At 46.4% G+C, this 25,328-nt stretch overlaps 1 protein-coding gene across 4 annotated transcripts in view; it reads right to left on the reverse strand.

Annotated features, from left to right (window-relative positions):
• Positions 1-14,855, reverse strand: part of ATN1 (atrophin 1) — a 67,305-nt gene extending 52,450 nt beyond the window's left edge. For 3 of the 4 annotated variants that reach the window (XM_075348289.1, XM_075348290.1, XM_075348287.1), the window contains exon 1: positions 14,534-14,855. The gene's annotated coding sequence lies outside the window, so the exon portion shown is untranslated. Of the gene's footprint in view, positions 1-14,102; positions 14,418-14,533 lie in introns of those variants that run through there. The other variant, XM_075348288.1, reaches the window with a different exon arrangement.
• Positions 14,856-25,328: the final 10,473 nt, after the last annotated feature.

Below are 25,328 nucleotides of genomic sequence, written 5' to 3' on the forward strand. Positions count from 1 at the left end.
CACCATTCCCCACCTCACCTTGGAGCAGTAATTAGATTTTTTTTTAAATATACAATACTGTGAAAAAGTAAGAATGCCTAAAAAAAAATGGGAAGTATTAATAGTTTATAATTCTAAATAAACAAAAGAGAAATCTAAATCAAATCAATATTTGCTGACCGTCCTTTGCTTTCATCAATTGACATGTACTAGCTACATTTGCGTAAAATCAGGAATTATATAGGATTAGGGCTCGTTCACACTACTGTATTTTTAGTCCAAGTGCGGTCTGTGAAAAAATCGGACAGCACTCGGACCAATATAATGAAACATAGTCATTAATTGAAGTAGAAACAACTGTGCTTAAAACTGGGTGAGGAACTGACAAACTTTGCTAAAAAGGTGAGGTTGTGGAAGACAGTTTCATCTCACAGGTCATACCCGACAGCAAGACTGAGTACAGCAACTAGACACAAGTAGTTATACTGCATCAGAAAGGTGTCTCCCAGGCAAAGATTTCACAGCAGACTGGGGTCTCAAGTTTTGCTGTTTAAGGTCTTTTGAAGAGGCACCAAAAAATCTGCAATGTTGAGGATTGTAGCCTCAGTGGTCGGCCAAAACAACTTTCACACTACGTTTTTTTAACATGCGTCCTGAACGTTTTAACGCAAAAACGGATCCAGTGCAAATGCACTTTCATTTCAATGCATTTGCAATGGTCTCGTGTCAATATGCGTTCACATGCATTTGCGTGCGTTATAGTGAGGATCCAGCGTCTTGCAGTTCTTTAACTTTTTTCAAAAACGCTACTTGTAACGTTTTTGAGCTGCGTCCAACTACTGCAAATTGCTGGATCCTGACTATACTGCACGCAAATGCATGTGAACGCTGGCATACTGATAGACAGGATCCTGCTTGCTCTACTGAGCATGCCCAGAAACCAGCCTGGCGTGATCAGTCTCTCTCTCTCCCTACCTCTCTCCGCCTCCCTCTCTCCCCCTCCCTCTCTCCGCCCACCTGCGAGCTGCGGAGGCTCGTAACCAAGGTAAACATCGGGTAACTTGCTTGGATACCCGATGTTTACCTTGGTTACGTGTGCGGGGAGCCGGCTCCTAGCAGCTGCAGACACTCGTAACCAAGGTAAATATCGGGTATCCAAGCAAGTTACCCGATGTTTACCTTGGTTACCAGCGTCCGCAGCTGTCAGATGCCGCCTCCCAGTCTCACGTTCAGTTCCCCTCACTCCCGATCACATGACTCCAATGCCCGCCCATAAACTTCAAGTGACAGGATCCTGCAAAATAACACATGCGTTTGCATGCGTTTTTCTCTGCAAAAACAGGATCCGCTTTTGCAGCAAAAAAACGTTCATGACGCATGCTAAAAAAACGTAGTGTGAAAGCAGCCTTAGTGCAGCAGATGAAAGACACATCTTGCGTACGCCCCTTCTAAATCAGAAGATATCCAGCAGTGCCATCAGCACAGAAGTAGCAGGGACCAGTGGAACCAGCTACACCCATCTATTATTCGGAGAAGTTTGTCCAGAATTGGTCTTTATGGGAGAATTAATGCCAAAGCGTCAAACCTTTAACATGAAAACAAGGGCAAGGGCCTCAACTATATACAAAACCATAGGAACTGGGCTACAGAAAAATGGCAGCAGCTGCTCTGGAATTATGAGTCAAAAATGTGAAATATCTGGCGGTGACAGAAGACAATAAGTTCAAAGCAGACTGGAAAGCGGCACAATGAGTGACTGCAGGAACCAAGGAGCACAGTGGAGTGTCCCTCCAAGTTTAAAGCAAAATTAGTTGTGGATTTGGTCAAGATAAATGGTTCTTCAATGCTAAGAAATCCAGGCAGATACTTCTCTATCATGTGACACCATCAGGGAGGTGTCTGACGGGCTCCAAAGTTATTATGCAGCCAAAGAACTAACCCAAACCTCCAGCCCATGTCTGTAAAGATAAGGAGTCCTGGAGGTGATCATCCAGCCCCCGCAGAGCCCTGATCTCATATTATCCCGGCTGCCTGGGATCAGGAGACAGAAGGATCCGTGTAAGCCTAATACACAGAAGATCTGTGGTCAAGTTTCCAAGATGTTTGGAACAAGCTCCTGTGGCGCCCTGGACTAGCCAGGACGTCACAGGTACTGCAACACACACACACACCCCGAGACAGGCACATCAGCCAGACACAAAATCCTTGCTGCCTCCCTCCAGGGGCTGATGTCCACACCAGGCGGGGTGGAGCCAGGCGGTTGGCCCCACCCACTGAGGAGTTCACAGTCCTGGAGGTGGGAAAAGGAAAAGAGTTCAGTTAGGGAAGTGCAAGTGTGAGGAGTGAAGAGGAGTGTGGGAGTAAACTGACCGTGTCCGGGTGTGTGGCCCGGGCACTAAGAGCAAGGTTGGCAGACGGTGGTGGCCGTCTGCAGGAGAGGCAGATCAACGCGGAACCATAGGACCAGGGTCGGGCGGTGGCCCGCTGGTACCGAACCGGGGAGCGAAGTGAAGCCAGCACACACAGGCAGGGCCAGCGGACCCCGACCAGGCTTGGAGTCGCCATTAATAGGTCAAATCCGTTAGTGACCGGAACCCCAGGGGTTTCCTAACATCCAAGACCCGATAGAAGGCAACCGTCCGACCAGTAGAAGGAAATACAGCTACCGCCACAGCTAGAGTTCCAAGGGCCAGAGCCTGCGGGCAAAAGGGCTCCTCCGGCACATATACACGCTGGGGAGTGGGTTACCATTGGGAATCCATCGGGACCGAACATACACAAAGGTGCAGGGAAAGGCAGCCACTACCAATCGTCCGGGAGAAACCACAGCAGCCAGCTGCGGGACCCGTCCATCCAGCCGTTTGGTTTACCAGAGACTTTGCGTACATTTGTGGCTGAGTGAGTACAATCGTGCCATCCGGCACTGCGCTGCGCAGTCCAGGCGACCCTGTACCTCGCCAACCCTGCCTCCTCGTCACCTCACCGGGCCCCGGGACCACCAACCCCTACCCACGGAGGGGGGAAAACAACATCCCAGCTGCTCCCTACCATCGCTCCCGGGATCCCCGTCACCAGCAGCGGTGGTGCTGAACCTCACCACAACCCGTGAGTGGCGTCACGGACTAAAATCCCCCAAACCAACCACCCCTTTCACTCATGGGCGAGGAGCGCCGCTCGAGTCCCCGGATCCGGCCCACCGATCGAGCCACCAAGCAGCCATCGCAGCAGCGCCGGACCCGAGCGTTAGCGAGCGCAGCGCAGTGGCATCCTCCCCGCCCGCGACACTCCTTCTGAACTCCTCCCTAACCTGTGTACAAGTGATGAGAAGAAGTGATGGGTGGTCACCGAATACTGAGGATGGTGGCGATGGGCGGTCACCGAATACAGAGGACGGAGATGACAGGCTGTCACCGATTACTGAGGACGGAGGAGACGGGCAGTCACCGAATACTGAGGATGGAGGAGCCAGGCAATCACCAGATGCTGAGGATGGAAACGACAGGCTTTCACCGAATACCGAATACTGAGGACGGAGGAGACGGGCGGTCACCAAATACTGAGGATGAAGGCGATAGGTGGTCACCAAATACTGACGATAGAGGCAACAGGTGGCCACCGAATACTGAGGATGGAGGCGACAGGCAGCCACCAAATACTGAGGACAGAGGAGAAGGGCGGTCACCAAATACTGAGGATGGAGGTGATGGGCGGTCACAGGATACTGAGGACAGAGGATACGTGCAGTCACCAAATACTGAGGATAGAGGCGAGGGGTGGTCACCGGATACTGAGGATGGAGGTGACGGGCGGTCACCAAATACTGAGGGGATTTAGCTGCCTGTTTTGTTGACGTGCACAGTAATTTATATTTATCTGTTGTTGTTTTGTTTAAATACATGTAGCCCTGGACAATCTATCGTATATTGCATATATTCTGCATCTTTGCACGTGGAAAAAATGTGCAATACAAGACAGGTGCAGCAAAGTGGATGAAATTCCTACAAATCTTATTTAAAGCTTGAAGACTCAAAAAGAGACCAGAAGCGCAGCTGAAAAAATGTGATAAGAAAAAAAAACATGTAAAAAACTGAATTAAAACATCATAAAATTCCCTAAACAAGCCAATTGGTGCAAAAATGCTGCTAAAAATCCGCAATGTGGGAACTCAACTTAATTGCTCATTTTTTTTATATAGGCCCTTAGATGGTTCAGAAAGAGTCAAGGATTAGTTGTGCTCCGCTCACTTCCGCATCCAGATGGGACAGGTGCCGGATATCCCATCGCACACGTCCCGGCAGAGCTCTGTAGTGTGACGTCACCTGCCCCGCTCCCTTTTCGATGCAAATGCAATCAGAGGACGATTAACCCTTTAACTATTCTCTGAGGCCCCGATTCATCATTCTTTTTGTGTCTTTTTTTCAGCTAATATTTGTATTTTAGACATTATTTTTTGCTTCAAAATCAGCGAAAGAAAATAAAGAAATAGCTTTTGTGCCATTTTTACACAGGCTTTTTTTTTCTTTCGTACCCCAGTGGAATTGAAAAGTTGTCTAATTTATGTTTTACCCATTTTGCTGTAAAAAGGCACAATAAAGGGAAGAAAAAAAGAATCTTTCAATTTGCACCAAAATGAATCAAACATTGTGCGCCATTTCTATTTTGATAAATTCGGCACAAAGTTGACCTTAGAAAGCAGAAGGACAAGACTGAAAGAATGAAATCCACCATACATTAAAGAAATAATACCTCCATACACTGTATAAATATTACTACCATACAGTGCCCTTTTTCATACTGTACTCACATAATAATATTTAAATAATACCGCCATTCAATGCGTAAATAATACTGCCATAAACTACAATATTCAGCTCACATGGAGGAGTCTCTTGGATGGAATTTTCCTTCTTGCTATTAATGATTGATTAATATTCGTAAAACAAAAAATAATCATAGGCCCTAATGCCCTGCGGTTTGATTTGCGTTAAAGGGGCATTCCGCATCGGGAATATTGCTGCCAGACGAGGCTGCATTGATACTTTTTGTGGCGCTACTGGATTGTCCTTCATCGGGAGGGGTGACTCGTTTCTTCTAGGCCAGTTTTCTGGTGCAAAAAGTTTGCAAATTATGTTGAACATTGTTTCCTTTTTGTAACATAATCTGGTAGGCGGAGCTTAGTGAAGGGGGCGTGGTCATCATCGCAGCCTGAAAAATTCATTATAATATTCCATCAGATTCCGCTAATTAGATCTTCTGGTGCACGGACTTCCACAGATGTGCTTAATTTATAGGTAGGCTTGTAAAGACAAACTACTACAATATACTCTGTATGAAGACCAGCGCATAAAATACCGGCCTTCCCTCCACTGAGTTATATACAACATTGTGGTCTGCAACTGTCACTAGTTTGGTACAAGCAATTAGCAGCGCTAAAAAGTCTAAGGAGACCTGCCATAAACTGCAGCTTCCCTGCTCCTGTCACTCTGCAGCATCCCTGCTCCTGTTACTCTGCAGCATCCCTGCTCCTGTTACTCTGCAGCATCCCTGCTCCTGTCACTCTGCAGCATCCCTGCTCCTGTTACTCTGCAGCATCCCTGCTCCTGTTACTCTGCAGCATCCCTGCTCCTGTTACTCTGCAGCATCCCTGTTCCTGTTACTCTACAGCATCCCTGCTCCTGTTACTCTACAGCATCCCTGTTCCTGTTACTCTACAGCATCCCTGCTCCTGTTACTCTGCAGCTTCCCTGCTCCTGTTACTCTGCAGCATCCCTGCTCCTGTTACTCTGCAGCATCCCTGCTCCTGTTACTCTGCAGCATCCCTGTTCCTGTTACTCTACAGCATCCCTGCTCCTGTTACTCTACAGCATCCCTGCTCCTGTTACTCTACAGCATCCCTGCTCCTGTTACTCTGCAGCTTCCCTGCTCCTGTTACTCTGCAGCATCCCTGCTCCTGTTACTCTGCAGCATCCCTGTTCCTGTTACTCTACAGCATCCCTGCTCCTGTTACTCTGCAGCATCCCTGCTCCTGTTACTCTGCAGCATCCCTGTTCCTGTTACTCTACAGCATCCCTGCTCCTGTTACTCTACAGCATCCCTGCTCCTGTCACTCTGCAGCATCCCTGCTCCTGTCACTCTGCAGCATCCCTGCTCCTGTCACTCTGCAGCATCCCTGCTCCTGTTACTCTGCAGCATCCCTGCTCCTGTTACTCTGCAGCATCCCTGCTCCTGTTACTCTGCAGCTTCCCTGCTCCTGTTACTCTGCAGCTTCCCTGCTCCTGTTACTCTGCAGCATCCCTGTTCCTGTTACTCTACAGCATCCCTGTTCCTGTTACTCTACAGCATCCCTGCTCCTGTTACTCTACAGCATCCCTGCTCCTGTCACTCTGCAGCATCCCTGCTCCTGTCACTCTGCAGCTTCCCTGCTCCTGTTACTCTGCAGCTTCCCTGCTCCTGTTACTCTGCAGCTTCCCTGCTCCTGTTACTCTGCAGCTTCCCTGCTTCTGTTACTCTGCAGCATCCCTGCTCCTGTTACTCTACAGCATCCCTGCTCCTGTCACTCTGCAGCATCCCTGCTCCTGTTACTCTGCAGCTTCCCTGCTCCTGTCACTCTGCAGCATCCCTGCTCCTGTCACTCTGCAGCTTCCCTGCTCCTGTTACTCTGCAGCTTCCCTGCTCCTGTTACTCTGCAGCATCCCTGCTCCTGTTACTCTGCAGCATCCCTGCTCCTGTTACTCTGCAACTTCCCTGCTCCTGTTACTCTGCAGCATCCCTGTTCCTGTTACTCTACAGCATCCCTGCTCCTGTTACTCTGCAGCATCCCTGCTCCTGTTACTCTGCAGCATCCCTGCTCCTGTTACTCTGCAGCATCCCTGCTCCTGTTACTCTACAGCATCCCTGCTACTGTTACTCTGCAGCATCCCTGCTCCTGTTACTCTGCAGCATCCCTGCTCCTGTTACTCTGCAGCTTCCCTGCTCCTGTTACGCTGCAGCATCCCTGCTCCTGTTACTCTGCAGCATCCCTGCTCCTGTTACTCTGCAGCTTCCCTGCTCCTGTTACTCTGCAGCATCACTGCTCCTGTTACTCTGCAGCATCCCTGCTCCTGTTACTCTGCAGCATCCCTGCTCCTGTTACTCTGCAGCATCCCTGCTCCTGTTACTCTGCAGCATCCCTGCTCCTGTTACTCTGCAGCATCACTGCTCCTGTTACTCTGCAGCATCCCTGCTCCTGTTACTCTGCAGCATCACTGCTCCTGTTACTCTGCAGCATCCCTGCTCCTGTTACTCTGCAGCATCCCTGTTCCTGTTACTCTACAGCATCCCTGCTCCTGTTACTCTGCAGCATCCCTGCTCCTGTCACTCTGCAGCATCCCTGCTCCTGTCACTCTGCAGCATCCCTGCTCCTGTTACTCTGCGGCATCCCTGCTCCTGTTACTCTGCAGCATCACTGCTCCTGTTACTCTGCAGCACCCCTGCTTCTGTTACTCTGCAGCACCCCTGCTTCTGTTACCCTGCAGCAGCCCTGTTCTGGATACTCTGCGGTATCCCTGCTCCTGTTACTCTGCAGCATCCCTGCTCCTGTCACTGCGCAGCATCCCTGCTCCTGTCACTCTGCAGCATCCCTGCTCCTGTTACTCTGCAGCATCCCTGCTCCTGTTACTCTGCAGCTTCCCTGCTCCTGTCACTCTGCAGCATCCCTGCTCCTGTCACTCTGCAGCATCCCTGCTCCTGTTACTCTACAGCATCCCTGCTCCTGTTACTCTGCAGCTTCCCTGCTCCTGTTACTCTGCAGCTTCCCTGCTCCTGTTACTCTGCAGCATCCCTGCTCCTGTTACTCTGCAGCATCCCTGCTCCTGTCACTCTGCAGCATCACTGCTTCTGTTACTCTGCAGCATCCCTGCTCCTGTTACTCTGCAGCATCACTGCTCCTGTTACTATGCAGCATCCCTGCTTCTGTTACTTTGCAGCACCCCTGCTTCTGTTACCCTGCAGCAGCCCTGTTCTGGATACTCTGCGTCATCCCTGCTCCTGTTACTCTGCAGCTTCCCTGCTCCTGTTACTCTGCAGCTTCCCTGCTCCTGTTACTCTGCAGGATCACTGCTCCTGATACTCTGCAGCATCCCTGCTCCAGATACTCTGCGGCATCCCTTCTCCTGATATTCTGCAGCATTCCTGTTCCTGATACTGTGCAGCATCCCTGCTCCTCTTACTATGCAGCATCCCTGCTCCTCTAACTGTGCAGTTTCCCTGCTCCTGTCACTGTGCAGCATTTCTACTCCTGGTACTCTGCAGCAGTTTGCTCCTGTTACTCTGCAGAATCCCTGCTCCTGTCACTCTGCAGCATCCTTGCTCATGTTACTCTGCAGCATCCCTGCTCCTGTTACTCTACAGCATCCCTGCTCCTGTTACTCTGCAGCATCCCTGCTCCTGTTACTCTGCAGCATCCCTGCTCCTGTTACTCTGCAGCATCCTTGCTCATGTTACTCTGCAGCATCCCTGCTCCTGATACTCTGCAACTTTCCTGCTTCTGTTACTCTGCAGCACCCCTGCTTCTGTTACTCTGTAGCATTCTTAATACCGTTGCTTTGCTGCATCCCTGCTCTTCTTTACTGTGCATCATTCCTGCTCCTGTCACTGTGCAGCATTTCTACTCCTGCTACTCTGCAGCATTTTGCTCCTGTTACTCTGCAGAATCCCTACTCCGCTTCCTCGGCAGCATCCCTGCTCATGTCACTGTGCGGCATTTCTGCTTCTGTTACTCTGTAGCATTCTTAACCCTGTTACTTTGCTGTATCATTGCTCCTTTTACTGTCCAGTATTCCTGCTCCTGTTACTCTGCAGTGTTTATGCTCCTGTCACTGTGCAGCATTCCTGCTCCTGTCACTGTGCAGAATCCCTGCTCCTGTCACTGTGCATTTCTGCAACATTTCTCCTCCTGGTACTCTACAGCATCCTTGCTCCTGTCACTGTGTAGCATTCCTGCTCCTGTCACTGTGTAGCATTCCTGCTCCTGTCACTGTGCAGCATTCCTGCTCCTGTCACTGTGCAGCATCCCTGCTCATGTCACTGTGCAGCATCCCTGCTCCTGTCACTGTGCAGCATCCCTGCTCCTGTCACTGTGCAGCATCCCTGCTCCTGTCACTGTGCAGCATTCCTGCTCCTGTCACTGTGCAGCATTCCTGCTCCTGTCACTGTGCAGCATTCCTGCTCCTGTCACTGTGCAGCATTCCTGCTCCTGTCATTGTGCAGCATTCCTGCTCCTGTCACTGTGCAGCATTCCTGCTCCTGTCACTGTGCAGCATTCCTGCTCCTGTCACTATGCAGCATTCCTGCTCCTGTCACTGTGCAATTCTGCAGCATTTCTGCTCCTGGTACTCTGCAGCATTTCTGCTCCTGTCACTGTGCAGCATTCCTGCTCCTGTCACTGTGCAGCATTCCTGCTCCTGTCACTGTGCAGCATTCCTGCTCCTGTCACTGTGCAGCATTCCTGCTCCTGTCATTGTGCAACATTCCTGCTCCTGTCACTGTGCAATTCTGCAGCATATCTGCTCCTGGTACTCTGCAGCATTTCTGCTCCTGGTACTCAGCAGCATTTCTGCTCCTGGTACTCAGCAGCATTTCTGCTGCTGGTACTCTGCATCTTGTTACTTCTCCAATACTGTTACTGTGCGACATCCCTACTACTGTCAATTACAATACAGTCCTTTTGGAAAAATTTGCTCAGCTATATATTTACTAAATAATTTCAGACAATACCAATATCTATAGAAAACAATTCTTCAAAAAACCATACATTGCAAAAATAGCAGTATCCAGCAGTGTCCAAATAACCTAAATCGTACCTCCAGTATCATCATACACAGCCCATCCTATAATTATAATATTGATTTTCACTAAATATATATGTGAATGCAGGAAACCTGTATGTCCTAAATCTTCCCACCTCCTGCAGCTTGTAGTTGCCCTTTCCCTGTCTATAACATCTCACTAAATACTGTAATCAAAATCGTAGTCACCAAAAAATCTACCTAAATTCATATAGTGAATGGCAAATATAAAGGAGGGGGATGCAGCTGAAGTTTCCCTCTCTCTGTGTCTGTAAGACTGCAAGCGGAGGAGGAGCAGCAATGAGGAGACATCTGATTGGATCAAAGCATCACATGATGTTTAAATGAAGGAGGAGCAGATGTGGGGAGACATCTGACTGGATCAAAGCATCACATGGTGTGAGATGGAAGGAGGAGCAGAAAGACATCTGATTGGATCAAAGCATCACATGCTGGGAGATGGGAGGAAGAGCAGAAGTGGGGAGACATCTGATTGGATAAGAGCATCAAATGCTGTGAGAGGGAAAGAGGAGCAAAAGTGGGGAGACATCTGATTGGATCAGAGCTTTACATGCTGAGAGAGGGGAGGAGGAGCAGAAGTGGGGAGACATCTGATTGGATAAGAGCATCAAATGTTGTGAGAGGGAAAGAGGAGCAAAAGTGTAGAGACATCTGATTGGATCAGAGCATCACATGCTGTGAGAGCAGTGAAGAGGAGCAGAAGTGGGGAGACATCTGATAAAATCAGAGCATCACATGCTGTGAGAGGGGAGAAAAAGCAGAAGTGGGGAGACATCTGATTGGACCAGAGCATCATATGCTGTGAGAGGGGAGGAAGGGCAGAAGTGGGGAGACATCTGATTGGATCAGAGCATCACATGCTGTGAGAGGGGAGGAAGGGCAGAAGTGGGGAGACATCTGATTGGATCAAAGCATCACATGCTGTGAGAGCAGTGAAGAGGAGCAGAAGTGGGGAGACATCTGATTGAATCACAGCATCACATGCTGTGAGAGGGCAGAAAGAGCAGAAGTGAGGAGACATCTGATTGAATCACAGCATCACATGCTGTTAGAGGGGAGGAAGAGCAGAAGTGGGGAGACATCTGATTTTACCAGAGCATCACATGCTGTGAGAGCAGAGAAGAGGAGCAGAAGTGGGGAGACATCTGACTGGACCAGAACATCACATACTGTGAGAGCAGAGAAGAGGAACAGAAGTGGGGAGACATCTGACTGGACCAGAACATCACATACTGTGAGAGCAGAGAAGAGGAACAGAAGTGGGGAGACATCTGACTGGACCAGAACGTCACATACTGTGAGAGCAGAGAAGAGGAACAGAAGTGGGGAGACATCTGACTGGACCAGAACATCACATACTGTGAGAGCAGAGAAGAGGAACAGAAGTGGGGAGACATCTGACTGGACCAGAACATCACATACTGTGAGAGCAGAGAAGAGGAGCAGAAGTGGGGAGACATCTGACTGGACCAGAACATCACATACTGTGAGAGCAGAGAAGAGGAACAGAAGTGGGGAGACATCTGACTGGACCAGAACATCACATACTGTGAGAGCAGAGAAGAGGAGCAGAAGTGGGGAGACATCTGACTGGACCAGAGCATCACATACTGTGAGAGCAGAGAAGAGGAACAGAAGTGGGGAGACATCTGACTGGACCAGAGCATCACATGCTGTGAAAGCAGAGAAGAGGAGCAGAAGTGGGAAGACATCTAATTTGATCATAGTTTCACATTACAAATATGTATATGTCAAAGAAGTATAGAAAAGAACAAAATACACAAAAAAGTAGACATAATATTCCCCTGTTCTTCTCCCTCTCCCCTCTCCCAGCATGCAAAGCAAAGTGAGTGAGACTGCAGCTTAATACTGAATTTTACTCATGTGATTATTTGCTGGTGTCCCCACTCGTTTCGAGAATGTGGGCTCCAGTTCCTCATTTTTAATGAATGTGTGGAAACTCTTTAATGAAGGGGAACGCAATGAGGGGTGTAACTATAAGGAATTGGGGTTGCATCAGGGTCATGGAATCTAAATCCCCGTGCCCCATGTAAGGAGACCAGTGTTGCATCTGGGCCTACAAATAGCATGTAACACCTATATAAGCTATTATCCACGTTTGAACTTTGAGGATGGGTGGGCCTAGCTGTTGTACCCCCCAAAAGTCTTTATAAGAAGGAAGACCTCTACCTCACTCTTGCTGGAAAATTGGACATTGGGCAGTGAAAACATCTACTGAGAATGAAAAATGGGGCCCCCTATATTCCAAGGTCTTAGTAACTGGAAGTTTTGATAGCCCCCCAACGACATCAGTAAAAGAGGTTACCACAATTTGGGGTTTATTTTCCCCCACCAGTCACATTTTTGCTATTTTGCTATAACCTAAAGCTCAGGATCCCAATGCAATATCTCCAACGGGGTCCCCATTTATCACAGGTTTCAATATTATTAGTCTTCTCATATGGCCCAAAGAGGACTTTTGGGCCCCACTAGGCTAAGGCCCGAGCGCAACTACAACCACCTCTTCCACCGTAATTACACCCCTGGCACATACACGAGGGCAAAAAAAAATGGTATCTGTAGGGTGGAATCCAAATTAGACATCACCTGACTAATGTCATCCCGCATATGAACAAATGAGGGCCCAAAGGTGATGAGAGCCCCTCCTCTTCCTAAAGTGAGGTCGTAGTCGATTACGTGCCCCATGTAAGGAGACCAGTGTTGCATCTGGGCCTACAAATAGCATGTAACACCTACCATATATAAGCTATTATCCACGTTTGAACTTTGAGGATGGGTGGGCCTAGCTGTTGTTCCCCCCCAAAAGTCTTTATAAGAAGGAAGACCTCTACCTCACTCTTGCTGGAAAATTGGACATTGGGCAGTGAGAACATCTACTGAGAATGAAAAATGGGGCCCCCTATATTCCAAGGTCTTAGTAACTGGAGGTTTTGATAGGCCCCCAACGACATCAGTAAAAGAGGCTACCACAATTTGGGGTTTATTTTCCCCCACCAGTCACATTTTTGCTATTTTGCTATAACCTAAACCTCAGGATCCCAATGCAATATCTCCAACGGGGTCCCCAATTATCACAGGTTTCAATATTATTAGTCTTCTCATATGGCCCAAAGAGGACTTTTGGGCCCCACAAGGCTTCAAGGCCCGAGCGCAACTACAACCACCTCTGTCACCGTAAATACACCCCTGGCACATACACGAGGGCAAAAAAAATGGTATCTGTAGGGTGGAATCCAAATTAGACATCACCTGACTAATGTCATCCCGCATATGAGCAAATGAGGGCCCAAAGGTGATGAGAGCCCCTCCTCTTCCTAAAGTGAGGTCGTAGTCGATTACCCAATATTGGAGGATATCTAATTTTTCAATATCAGAGAAATCCTTCATTTTTGGGGTGATGATTGGTTAAGAAAAAGGGTAGCGATATACATGAATAAGTATGTATTCTATACGTAAAGAATCATGAGTGTCAGACAACAACAAAAAAGTGTACAGTATCTACCATAACATAATAGAAATATCTGTACTGCCTACAATTTTGGGAGAGCTGGGCGATAATCAATCTGACAAATCTGCCTATATAGCTGGAGATTTAGGAGTAGATGTGCCATTCAGGAGTACAGGAAAGCTGGGTGGCCCTCTCTGTAGGGTATGTGACGGCCGCCATATTGATCGTCACTCAGCTTTCCCAGAAAGTGATGGAGAGCTGAGCAGAAGAGGACAACGCAAGGACTTGAATATTAACTGGGAATTTTTTTTAATATATATATATATATATATATATATATATATATATTTATATATATATATATATATATATATATATATATATAAATATATATATAAATATATATATAAATATATATATTATATATATATTCTCGATATTTTTATATTCCAACATGACATTTAGTCCCAACTGTACAAAGCTTAGTTGACCTCCAAAGAAGTAAAATATATCTTTGTACCGTGTTAACCAGTAGATATAAAAAAAGAAGTGATATATATATTAACCCTTTCAATTATTTGCATGAGATTCCACATCCAGCAATACAATCGTGAAGGCAGTGCATAGGGTACATCGACGATCTGACATTTCATTACATAGTCGTACACGATTCTAATCCTGTATATATATCTATAGCTATATATATAGTGAAACACACAACATGGTGGAATAGCTTAGCACGTCTTAAAGAAACAGTACGCATTTAAAAGCAAGAACCCTTCAGCAGTATTCCAAAAATGTAGCAATACCTGCTCCCCTTGGTAGGCCTCTCCCGTGTTCTCTCCATGTAGACTGCAAGCTGTTGAGCACAGGGGTGCACACGTTACTCCTCCATGTGTACTGCGCAGTTGTGTATGTTGGTGCCGGGGGTGTGTACATGGAGGGGATCCCACCGGAGAGGGGTGTGTGTGTATTTTTGTCTGTGTGTGTGTTCAATGTCTCTTCCCGTCCACCTCTACGATGGATGGCTTCATATGTGTGTCATGTAGCGTGTCGCCTGCGTCCGTCCCCTCCTCGGCTTTGGATGCCTACATGGATACGTGCGTGTGTGTGTGTGCGTGTGTAAATCCAAATAATTTTGTTTCTCTCACAGAGAGCAATCAATCATGTGTAAATCTCCTAACACCTCCATCTCAACCTCGGCTCGCGAATATCTGGAAAGATCCAGAATGGCACCCACCTAACAAAAGGATTGGGGGGCGCAGGAGGCTGTGAATCCTCATGTATGTCCCTCTCTCTCGCCTTTAAATATCCAGCTTCTCGGATCCCTTCGTTCGCAATCATCCAGGGCCGAGCGGGACATCGGAGTGGGAGCCCCAGCGAATCATTGTGCCCGAGGTTTCTGTGCCTGCGATACTGGCTGAGGCCAAAAAGGAAAAAAAAGTGGGTGCGCAAGAAACCAGCCACACGGCAGAAAGAATAAAAAAAAAGCTTTTTTTTTTAGCCTTTTTTGCTTTTTTTTTTTTTTAATCCGTTGTGCAGTGAAAATCCCACAAAAGACGATTTTTTTTTTTTTTTTACCTTCTCCTCCCCCCCTCCTAAACTGCTCCCTCCTTTCCCCCCTCCTGCTGCTGGTTACTCCCCCTGCCTCGTTACCTCCCTCTCTTTCTCTGCGTCTCCCTGTCTGTCTAACCCTCCCTCTCTCTGTTACTCTCTTCCTTGAGGTCTCAGAAAACAGCAGCAAGGAGCAAAACTGGAGGGTGGAGGGGGATGATAGAGATGAGGGTGAAGGGTGCAAAGTTGGCTTTTTAGGGGCCTGAGATGTCTCATGTCTCCTTCATATGTAGGAGGGAGGAGAGACAGGAATGTTTTCGTTCTCCCACTAGCTGTCTCTCTCTTTCTCGCCCCCTCCTCGCTTTTCTCTCCCCCTGCTCTTCCTGTAATTTCTGACACAAAAGGGGGGGGGGATTTATCTGCAGGACGAGAAAGTAACTGTGTGCGTGCTAGGTATTACATTGGATGTATGCGCGCCGTGTTGTGCAGGGTGCAAGGCCTCGTTCTCGGGTTTTTACTAAAATTGCATTTGTGTACGACTAACCCTGCAAATACTTTTAGCAATTGCGTTGCTTAAATGTTGTAAAACATGTAAAAAAATTATTTAAATTTTATTAGTCCTCAGTGGTTGATGCCTTTTAATGGCTAACTGAAAAGATGGTAATAATAGCAGCTTTCGAGACTACTCAGGTCTCTTCTTCAGGCTCAATATAACACAAAATCTGAAGAGTCACATATTTATACACAACAGGATATAGAATAGAGCAGTAAAGAAGACAATAACAAATGTAGCACGTTATTAAATGCATATATCATGCAAGAGTCTGTACAGGTAAACCGGGGGGCTGTCAAGTGTTAGGGCCCATGCACAAGCTGTACCTGAAAGGGCCTCCCATGTGTCAGGGAGGCCACTGAAACCCCTGCGATGTCTGCTCCCCCTCCAGACACAGCTATGGCCTCATTTACGTAATTGTAGATTAAAGGGGTATTCCCATTTTATAAAGTTTATGATTAGTGGGGTTCTGATCTCTTAGGCTATGTGTCCACGCTGCGGAAAATGCGCGGATTTTGCCGCGGATTTCTCGCGGAAAAGCCGCGGATTTCCCAAAAATCTGCAGCAGCGGCACTTCCCAGCCATTTCTATGGCATTTTGGAAATGCTGTGCCCACGCTGTGGATTTTTCCGCTGCGGATTTGCCGCGGATTTTGATCCGGAAAAATCTGCAACATGTCAATTATTGTTGCGGATTTTGATCCGGATTTTGGCTTCAGAATTGGGGAAAAAAAAAAAGAATCCGCACCAAAATCCGCAGCAATTCCGCGGTAAATCCGCTGCAAATCCGCACCTTTGAAAAGGTGCGGATTTGCCGGGAAAGTCGCGGATTTTCATGCAGAAAAATCCGCAGCAACATTCTACCGTGGACACATAGCCTTAGAATGTAGAGGAGCAGCTCTGGTTTAAGGCTATGTATCCACGGGAGAATGTAGCTGCGGATTTTTCTGCATCAAAATCCGCAGCTTTCCCGCAAAATCCGCACCTTTTCAAAGGTGCGGAATTGCCGCGGATTTGATGCGGATTTTGGTGCGGATTTTTTTTTTCTTTTTCACAATTTTGAAGCCAAAAATCCGGATGAAAATCCGCAACAATAATTGACATGTTGCAGATTTTTCCGGATCAAAATCCGCACGAAATCCGCTGCGTAAAAATCCACAGCGTGGGCACAGCATTTCCAAAATGCCATAGAAATGGCTGGGAAGTGCCTGAGCTGCAGATTTTCGGGAAATCCGCGGCTTTTCCGCAAGAAATCCGCGGCAAAATCCGCGCATTTTCCGCAGCGTGGGCACGTAGCCTAACACAGCACTCCATTCACAGTAGTAGTGTTACTATTTGCGAATGCATAATATTTTTGTATCCTATAGAATGTAGGGTCCTCTTCCCTCTATACCAGTCTGTCTACTGTAACTTGTATATGTATTCTGTATGTAACCCCTTCTCATGTACAGCACCATGGAATCAATGGTGCTCTATAAATACATACTAATAGTAATAGGGCAGCACGGTGGCTCAGTGGTTAGCACTGCAGTCTTATGGTGGCTCAGTGGTTAGCACTGCAGCCTTGCAGCGCTGGGGTCCTGGGTTCTAGTCCCACGAAGGACAACATCTGTAAGGAGTTTGTATGTTCTCCCCATGTTTGCGTGGGTTTCCTCCAGTTTCCTCCCACACTCCAAAAACATACTGATAGGGAATTTAGATTGTGAGCCCCAATGGGGACAGTGTTGCCAATGTATGTAAAACACTGTGGAATTAACAGCGCTATATAAATGAATAAATATTATAATATTATTATAATAACATACTCCAGAGCTGCCTTTACAATTCTGCAGGTGAAAGTTATTGTCACCAAAAGGTTTTTACAAACATCTGTGGACACTACAGATTCTGGCATTGTGCCTGCTGACTTCTCTGATGTCTGTGATCAGCACAGGCAGACTCGGGTGTCGACCCACAAACTTGTAGTTCATAGGCAGGTTAGCAAAAACTAATCTCTGCTGGGCTGCTTGTTAATCTCCTTTGATCACATGTTGTGGGGAAGCCAGTCACATTTGCTTCCCTCCTATGTATGCTGGCTGGACACTTCCTTTAATGCCAGCTATAGCTTCTCCATACTGGTCTGGTGAGCTCTTGTGATCCACACTTACTAGTACGTCATTGCTGTGAGTGCTGGTGGTGTTAACAGTTGTCCTTTTGTTGCTGCCTTACTTCTCTTGCTTTTCTCCTTACTTTCTTACTGTTTGTTCCTGTGAGTTTGCAGTGTGTCAGATTTTGTTTTTTTTCCCTGTCCATCTTTATCTGTGTTGCCATCACACTCCTGCCTCTTCCTTCCTTGGGTGGGGGGTACAGGTAAGTTCTGGTTAGGAGTAGAGATGAGTGAACCCGAGGTTTGGTGTTTGTACCAAACACAGACTTTACAAAAAAAAAAAAATAGAGTGCAACTTCGGAGTTTAGGGGTGCTTTATATATAAACAACACTCAAGCAACCATCAATTTCCTCGGGTACACTTGGTGCTCAACCCAGTGCAAGCCACTTGCAGTGCTTGAATGGCTCGCATTGACTCGGGGGTAATAACAGCATGATCAGATGTAGTGTGCAGCAAAAAAAATATTGGAAAAACCCCGCTCACATGCCACTGGAAGTGGTCTGTTTATGGCTGGCTGTATGTAGGTGGAGACCCAAACTGCCCAATTAGTGACTTCAATTCGGATTCAGGTAAAGTCCGGGTCCCAAACTGAACCTTATCTAAAGTCCAGATGAACCCGCCGAATCGAACTTCAATGAGTCCGCTCATGTATAGTCAGGAGAATAGTAAGGCACAGGACTCCAGCATCTCTACTATCAAGGGTAATCGGGAGGTTAGGAATAGCCTAGGGTCCCCTAGTGTGAAGGACAGTATAGGAGCCCCTCTCCCTCGCTGTCCTACAATCACATCCTTACAGTTATGCTGCATGCTACATCATCTGGTCTGGTCATTTTGACGGTGAGACAGTCATGGCCTGGGTGGACATATTCTTGGAGGATTGCACATCAATGCCCTGGCTGCTTTAGATACCAGGATGAAATTCTCAGATCAGGTGCCATTGGCCCTGGGTTCCTCTTGGTGCAGACAATTTCCCCAATGACCTGTAGAATAAAAGGCTTTGGGCCATGGTCTGCATCCACGGTTTCTTACTGAACTCAGCCATGTTATTGCTGAGTCCTTGTACATAAGCTTTAGAGACTCTAGTGTTTCGTACTGTGCCGAGTAACGTGGTGCCCATTAACAAAAAGAGCTCCAAGTCTTTCCCGGGTAAACTTAAACATCCATTGTGGGAAAAATATTCGAGGGGCTTGTAAGGGACTATATACAAGAGTAGTAATAGACAATAGGCCTTTAAATGTTCTAAAGAGAGTAAAACTAGGAGAGTGATTTGTAGAGAAGGATCTGAGTATAATAACGTCAGAGCGTCTTATGTTTTAGGGGGGAGTAAAACTAGGAGAGTCACTTGTAAAGAAAGATCTGAGTATAATAACCTGAAAGCAGCATATGTTATAGGGGGAGTAAAACTAAGTGAGTCGAAAAAAATCTGAGTGAAATAAACTAAGGGCATCATATGTTGTAGGGGTAGTAAAAATAGTAGTCGATTGTAGAGAAGGATATGGGTGTAATAACCTGGAAGCACCATAAGTTCTAGAGGGGGATTAAAATGGAGAGCCGAGAAAGATCTGGGTGTAATAAAATTAGGGCAACATGTGTTCTAGGGGGAGTAAAGATAGCAGAGTCAATTATAGAGAAGGTTTTGGGTGTAATAACCTGAGAACATCATATGTTCTAAGGGGGAGTAAAACTAGGAGAGTCACTTGAATAGAAGGAACTGGGTGTATTTGTATAGACTAAAAAGCAGCTAGCAAGTCTAACTAACCTGGTCTTTTAGGGCAGACGGGTCTTGCATTATGGATTTACCTATACCCCTTCCCTTTATCCTTTACGTTACCTCGATTGAACTTGATTGACATGTATCTTTTCTTTCAACTATGTAACTATGGCTGTAACTCCAGTTTAGTGCTTTGTCCCCTTCTAAGGGGTACTTTGCACGTTGCGACAGCGCTACTGCGATATCGTCGGGGTCAAATCGACAGTGACGCACATCCGGCGCCGGTAACGACGTCGCAACGTGTAAAGCCTAGAAGAGAAGATGAACGAGCGTGAAACAGTCAAAAATCGGTGATCTGTGCAGTGTCGGTCATTTCCATAATGCCGGTGCAGCGACAGGTACGATGTTGTTCCTCGCTCCTGCGGCAGCACACATCGCTGTGTATGAAGCCGCAGGAGCGAGGAACGTCTCCTTACCTGCCTCCACCGGCAATGTGGAAGGAAGGAGGTGGGCGGGGTGTTTATGTCCCGCTCATCTCCGCCCCTCCGCTTCTATTGGCCGCCTGCCGTGTGACGTCGCTGTGACGCCGCACGACCCGCCCCCTTAGGAAGGAGGCGGATCGCCGGCCAGAGCGACGTCGCAGGGCAGGTAAGTGCGTGTGAAGCTGGCGTAGCGATAATGTTCGCTATGGCAGCTATCACAAGATATCGCATCTGCGACGGGGGCGGGGACTATCGCGCTCAGCATCGCTACAATCGCCTAGCGATGTCGCAGCGTGCAAAGTATCCCTAAGTGTTCCTTGCAGAGTTACCGGCCATCCAACTGTGCAGGTAACTGCAGTCAGGTCAATACCAGTTATTAGGGAGAGTTGCAGTTCCCTGCACAGGCAGACGACTGGGAGTGTTGCTGTGCAGGAACAGTACACTGGAGCTACATTGCCTTTATTGTAGAGATCAGACCCCCAACTGATCCTAAAGAGATTTACCACTGCAGTTTGTCATAAAAAAAAAAAACAAGTTGTACTGTACTCACCCTCCCCAGGTCCAACTACGAGTCTCCACCGCTTCTCCGGTGTCTGTTTTTGTACTTAGTGCTGACATCACGTTGACAGCGCTGCACACAATCAGTTGGCTCAGTGACTTGTGCTGATGCGCTCAGTGATTGGCTGCAGCGCTATCAAGGTGACAATAAGTGCTGCAGACAATAACAGACATTGGGAGCAGCATCACAGGCTCAACTCTGGACCTGAGGAAGGGGAGTTTTTAAACTACCTGAAGCCGAGAAAGATTGGTTTTTCAAAACTGGAAAAGTCCTTTAAATAGGTAAATTTTATTCCCTGACCCTTTCTCACAATGGAAGAGTGAGGTGAGATGTGTCAGCAATATAGAAATGATATTCTCACCAAGCCTAAACAGTCTAACCAGTACAAGCTATATTCACAGGGGATACTAAGCGTGACTGGCAATGTAATGAGGGAAATACATACATCCAGCAATATTATGTGACACTAGGAACGGCAATGTTATGGGGACAAAGGCTATGGTACTGTTATTGGGACACTATGGTCTGCAATGTTATGCAGCACTGACTGTCTATAGTTGGCAATATTATGCAGGCACTATCTATAACCGACAATATTATGGGGGCAATGTCTATGGTAATATTATGTGAAACTATGACCGGCAATATTATGGGGACAATGGCTATAGTAATGTTATCGGGACACTATGGCCTACAATGTTATGAAGCACTGACTGTAGCTGTCAATATTATGCAGGCACTATCTATAACCGGCAATGTTATGGGAGCAATGTCTATGGTAATATTATGTGAAACTATGACCGGCAATATTATGGGGACAATGGCTATGGTAATGTTATCGGGACACTATAGCCTACAATGTTATGAAGCATTGACTGTAGCTGTCAATATTATGTAGGGACTATCTATAACTGGCAATGTTATGGGGACAAAGACTATGTAAATGTTATCAGAACACTATGGCCTACAATGTTATGAAGCACGGACTCTCTATAGTTGGCAATATTATGTTGGAACTATCTATAACCGGCAATGTTATTGGGATAATGACTTTGGTAATATTATTGGGACACTATGTCCTGCAATGTTATGAAGCATGACTATAGCTGGCAATATTATGTAGGCATTATCTATAACCGGCAATGTTATGAGGACAATGACTATGTCTTGCAATGTTATGGGAGCAATGTCTATGGTAATATTATGTGAAACTATGACCGGCAATATTATGGGGACAATGGCTATGGTAATGTTATCGGGACACTATAGCCTACAATGTTATGAAGCATGACTATAGCTGTCAATATTATGTAGGGACTATCTATAACTGGCAATGTTATGAGGACAATGACTATGTCTTGCAATGTTATGAAGCACTGACTGACTGTAGCTGGCAATATTATGTGGGCACTATATATACCCAGCAATGTTATGGGGACACTATGGCCTGCCATGTGTATTATGTGGACAATGGCTATGGTAATGTTATTGGGACACTGTTTTGCAATGTTATGCAGCACTGACTGTCTATAGATGGCAATATTATGCAGGCACTATCTATAACCGGCAATATTATGGGAGCAATGTCTATGGTAATATTATGTGGCACTATGACCGGCAATATTATGGGGACAATGGCTCTAGTAATGTTATCGGGACACTATGGCCTACAATGTTATGAAGCACTGACTGTCTATAGCTGGCAATATTATGTGGGGACTATCTATAACCGGCAATGTTATGGGACAATGACTACGGTAATGTTATTGGGACACTATGGCCTGCAATGTTATGAAGCATGACTATAGCTGGCAATATTATGTAGGCATTATCTATAACTGGCAATATTATGTAGGCACTATCTATAATGAGCAATATTATGGTGGCAATGTCTATGGTAAAATTATGTGACAATATGACCGGCAATGTAATGGGGACAATGGCTATGGTACTGTTATCGGGACACTATAGCCTACAATGTTATGAAGCACCGATTGACTATAGCTGGCAATATTATGTAGGCATTATCTATAACTGGCAATATTATGTAGGCACTATCTATAACGGGCAATATTATGTAGGCACTATCTATAACGGGCAATATTATGGGGGCAATGTCTATGGTAAAATTATGTGACAATATGACCGGCAATGTAATGGGGACAATGGCTGTGGTACTGTTATCGGGACACTATAGCCTACAATGTTATGAAGCACCGATTGACTATAGCTGGCAATATTATGTAGGCACTATCTATAACCGGCAATGTTATGGGACACTGACTATGACTGGAACTGACTGTGACTGAGAATGTTACGGGGGCACTGACTATGACTGAATATTACGGGGCACTGGCTGGTTTACCATGTTGCGGGGCACTAAATATGATTTTGAATGTTATGGGGATAAGGGCTATGGCTGTCAATGCTATCCCATACAGATGAGCTCAGGACATCTGTATTTGGAGTATAGCACATATAGGGCATATAATACATATAGGATACATACAGGATACACAATGCTTACATACAGGGAAGCTCGGGGCTTCGGGTTCTCCTATGCTTTAGGGCAGGGGGTCACAGCCAGTTTCCCCATAACCGGGCCTTCAGGAGCGTACTGTATATATAGTGAAAATGAATGTATAAGATTAAGTAAGGGGCAGCGAGCCCCCCGTGCTCCTCCGTCAGCCCACTCCCCGTACCTCCCCCATAGGCAGACACTGCTCCTGTGATGTATATATATCTGAGCACTGTGTCAGTCCATTTATATAGTGTCACCCTGACTAGGCCCCTGGCAGTCGCTCTGCCCCCTCCTCCTGCCGACGTCTGCACAGTGCGGCACGTGGAGCCTCCAGAAAATGGATCAGAGAGATTCTGTATCCCGTGTGCACCCCTCCCCCGTTACAGTAATACCAGATATAAATGTCAGCCGCTTATTCCTCTGCATTATCCACTCCTCTCTATTTTACTCTCATCTTTAGGCCTTTATTATGTCGTGGACCAAAAACATTCACATCTGTAATCATGTTACACCGGGGGGCACAAGCTCTGACACTATTAAAGGGCCGGTGCTGAAGATTTTACCCAACTGATCTTTCAGATTCTTACCAGGCTCAAGACCTCTGCTTGCAGTCAGTGAATGGGAACATTCCGGGGATTAAACACCATTATGGAATTACATAATTCACTAACATTAGGAGTTAAGCAAAATGATTTGCAGGACCCCGATTCAGCGGCCGTGTCGGTGGTCCAAGCCCCACGAAAACAATTTTAGAGTTCAGAAAAAAAAAAAAAAAAAGATCCAATGAGCGATAACCGCTTCTTACCAGACACATAATTTTTTTTTTTGCCGTCCTTATTTTTTTTTATTTGAGGGGCGACTTGTAACTTGTAGAATAACATCATTCATTTTACCATTTAATGTACTGAGATAAGGGGGAAAAAAAACTCCAAGTGCGGTGAAAGAAATGCAACTCTGACCTTTTTTTTTTTCGGTTTGGGTTTTATGACCTTTTTTGTGCGGTAAAAATAAAGATATCAGCACGATTCACCAGGCCAGTCCGGTGATACCAAACTTTTTTTTTTTTTTTTTTTTTTAAAAAAAAATAAATTACATAAGATAATTGAGACATTTGTGAAAAGAAAAAAAAAAAAGTTTGGTTTGTGTTACCATTTTCTGAGATTCGTAACTTTCTTTTAATGTTTCCATCGATGGAGCTGTGCGACGGCTTGTGGCGGGATGACACTTTTTTTCTCGGGGGGGGGGAGGGGGATATTAATGCTAGAATTTCATTTTATATGCAATATATACAGTGTGTCCACCCATATCCTGTCCACCGCCATTTACTTGAGAACGGCAGCAGCTATAGGCATAGAAGTGGTGTCTACAGTCATGGCCAAAAGTTTTGAGAATGCTACAAATATTAAATTTTTACAACGTCTACTGCTTAAGTTTTCTAATGGCAATTTGCATATACTCCAGAATTTCATAAAGAGTGATCAGCTTAACAGCAATTACTTGCAAAGTCAATATTGGCTAAGAAAATTAACTTCAACCCACAAAACACATTTCAACATCATTGCATTCCTGCCTTAAAAGGAGCAGCTAACATTGTTTTAGTGATTGTTCCATTTACACAGGTGTGGGTGTTGATGAGGACAGGGCTGGCGATCAATCAGTCATGATTAAGTAAGAATGACACCACTGGACACTTTAAAAGGAGGCTGGTGCTTGGTATCATTGTTTCTCTTCAGTTAACCATGGTTATCTCTAAAGAAACACGTGCAGCCATCATTGCTCTGCACAAAAATAGCCTAACAGGGAAGAGTATCACAGCTACAAAGATTGCACCTCAGTCACCAATCTATCGCATCATCAAGAACTTCAAGGAGAGCGCTTCCATTGTTGCCAAAAAGGCTCCAGGGCGCCCAAGAAGGACCAGCAAACACCAGGACCGTATCTTAAAACTGTTTCAGCTGCGGGATGGGACAACCAGCAGTGGCGAGCTAGCTCAGCAATGGCAGCAGGCTGGTGTGAGTGCTTCTGCACGCACTGTGAGGCGGAGACTGCTTGAGCAAGGCCTGGTTTCAAGGAGGGCAGCAAAGAAGCCACTTCTCTCCAGAAAAAACATCAGGGACCGACTGATATTCTGCAAAAGGTACAGGGAGTGGACGCTGAGGACTGGGGTAAAGTCATTTTCTCAGATGAATCCCCTTTTCGATTGTTTGGGACATCTGGAAAACAGCTTATTAGGAGAAGAAGAGGTGAGCGCTAGCACCAGTCTTGTCTCATGCCAACTGTTAAGCATCCGGAAACCATTCATGTGTGTGGTTGCTTCTCAGCCAAGGGAATCGCACCACTCACAGTCTTGCCTAAAAACACAGCCATGAATAAAGAATGGCACCAGAATGTCCTCCAAGAGCAACTTCTCCCAACTGTCCAAGAGCAGTTTGGCCCCAACAATGCCTTTTCCAGCATGATGGAGCACCTTGCCATAAAGCAAAGGTGATCACTAAATGGCTCATGGAAC

Source organism: Anomaloglossus baeobatrachus, chromosome 5 (assembly GCF_048569485.1).
Source record: "Anomaloglossus baeobatrachus isolate aAnoBae1 chromosome 5, aAnoBae1.hap1, whole genome shotgun sequence".
In the NCBI taxonomy this organism is placed as follows: domain Eukaryota; kingdom Metazoa; phylum Chordata; class Amphibia; order Anura; family Aromobatidae; genus Anomaloglossus; species Anomaloglossus baeobatrachus.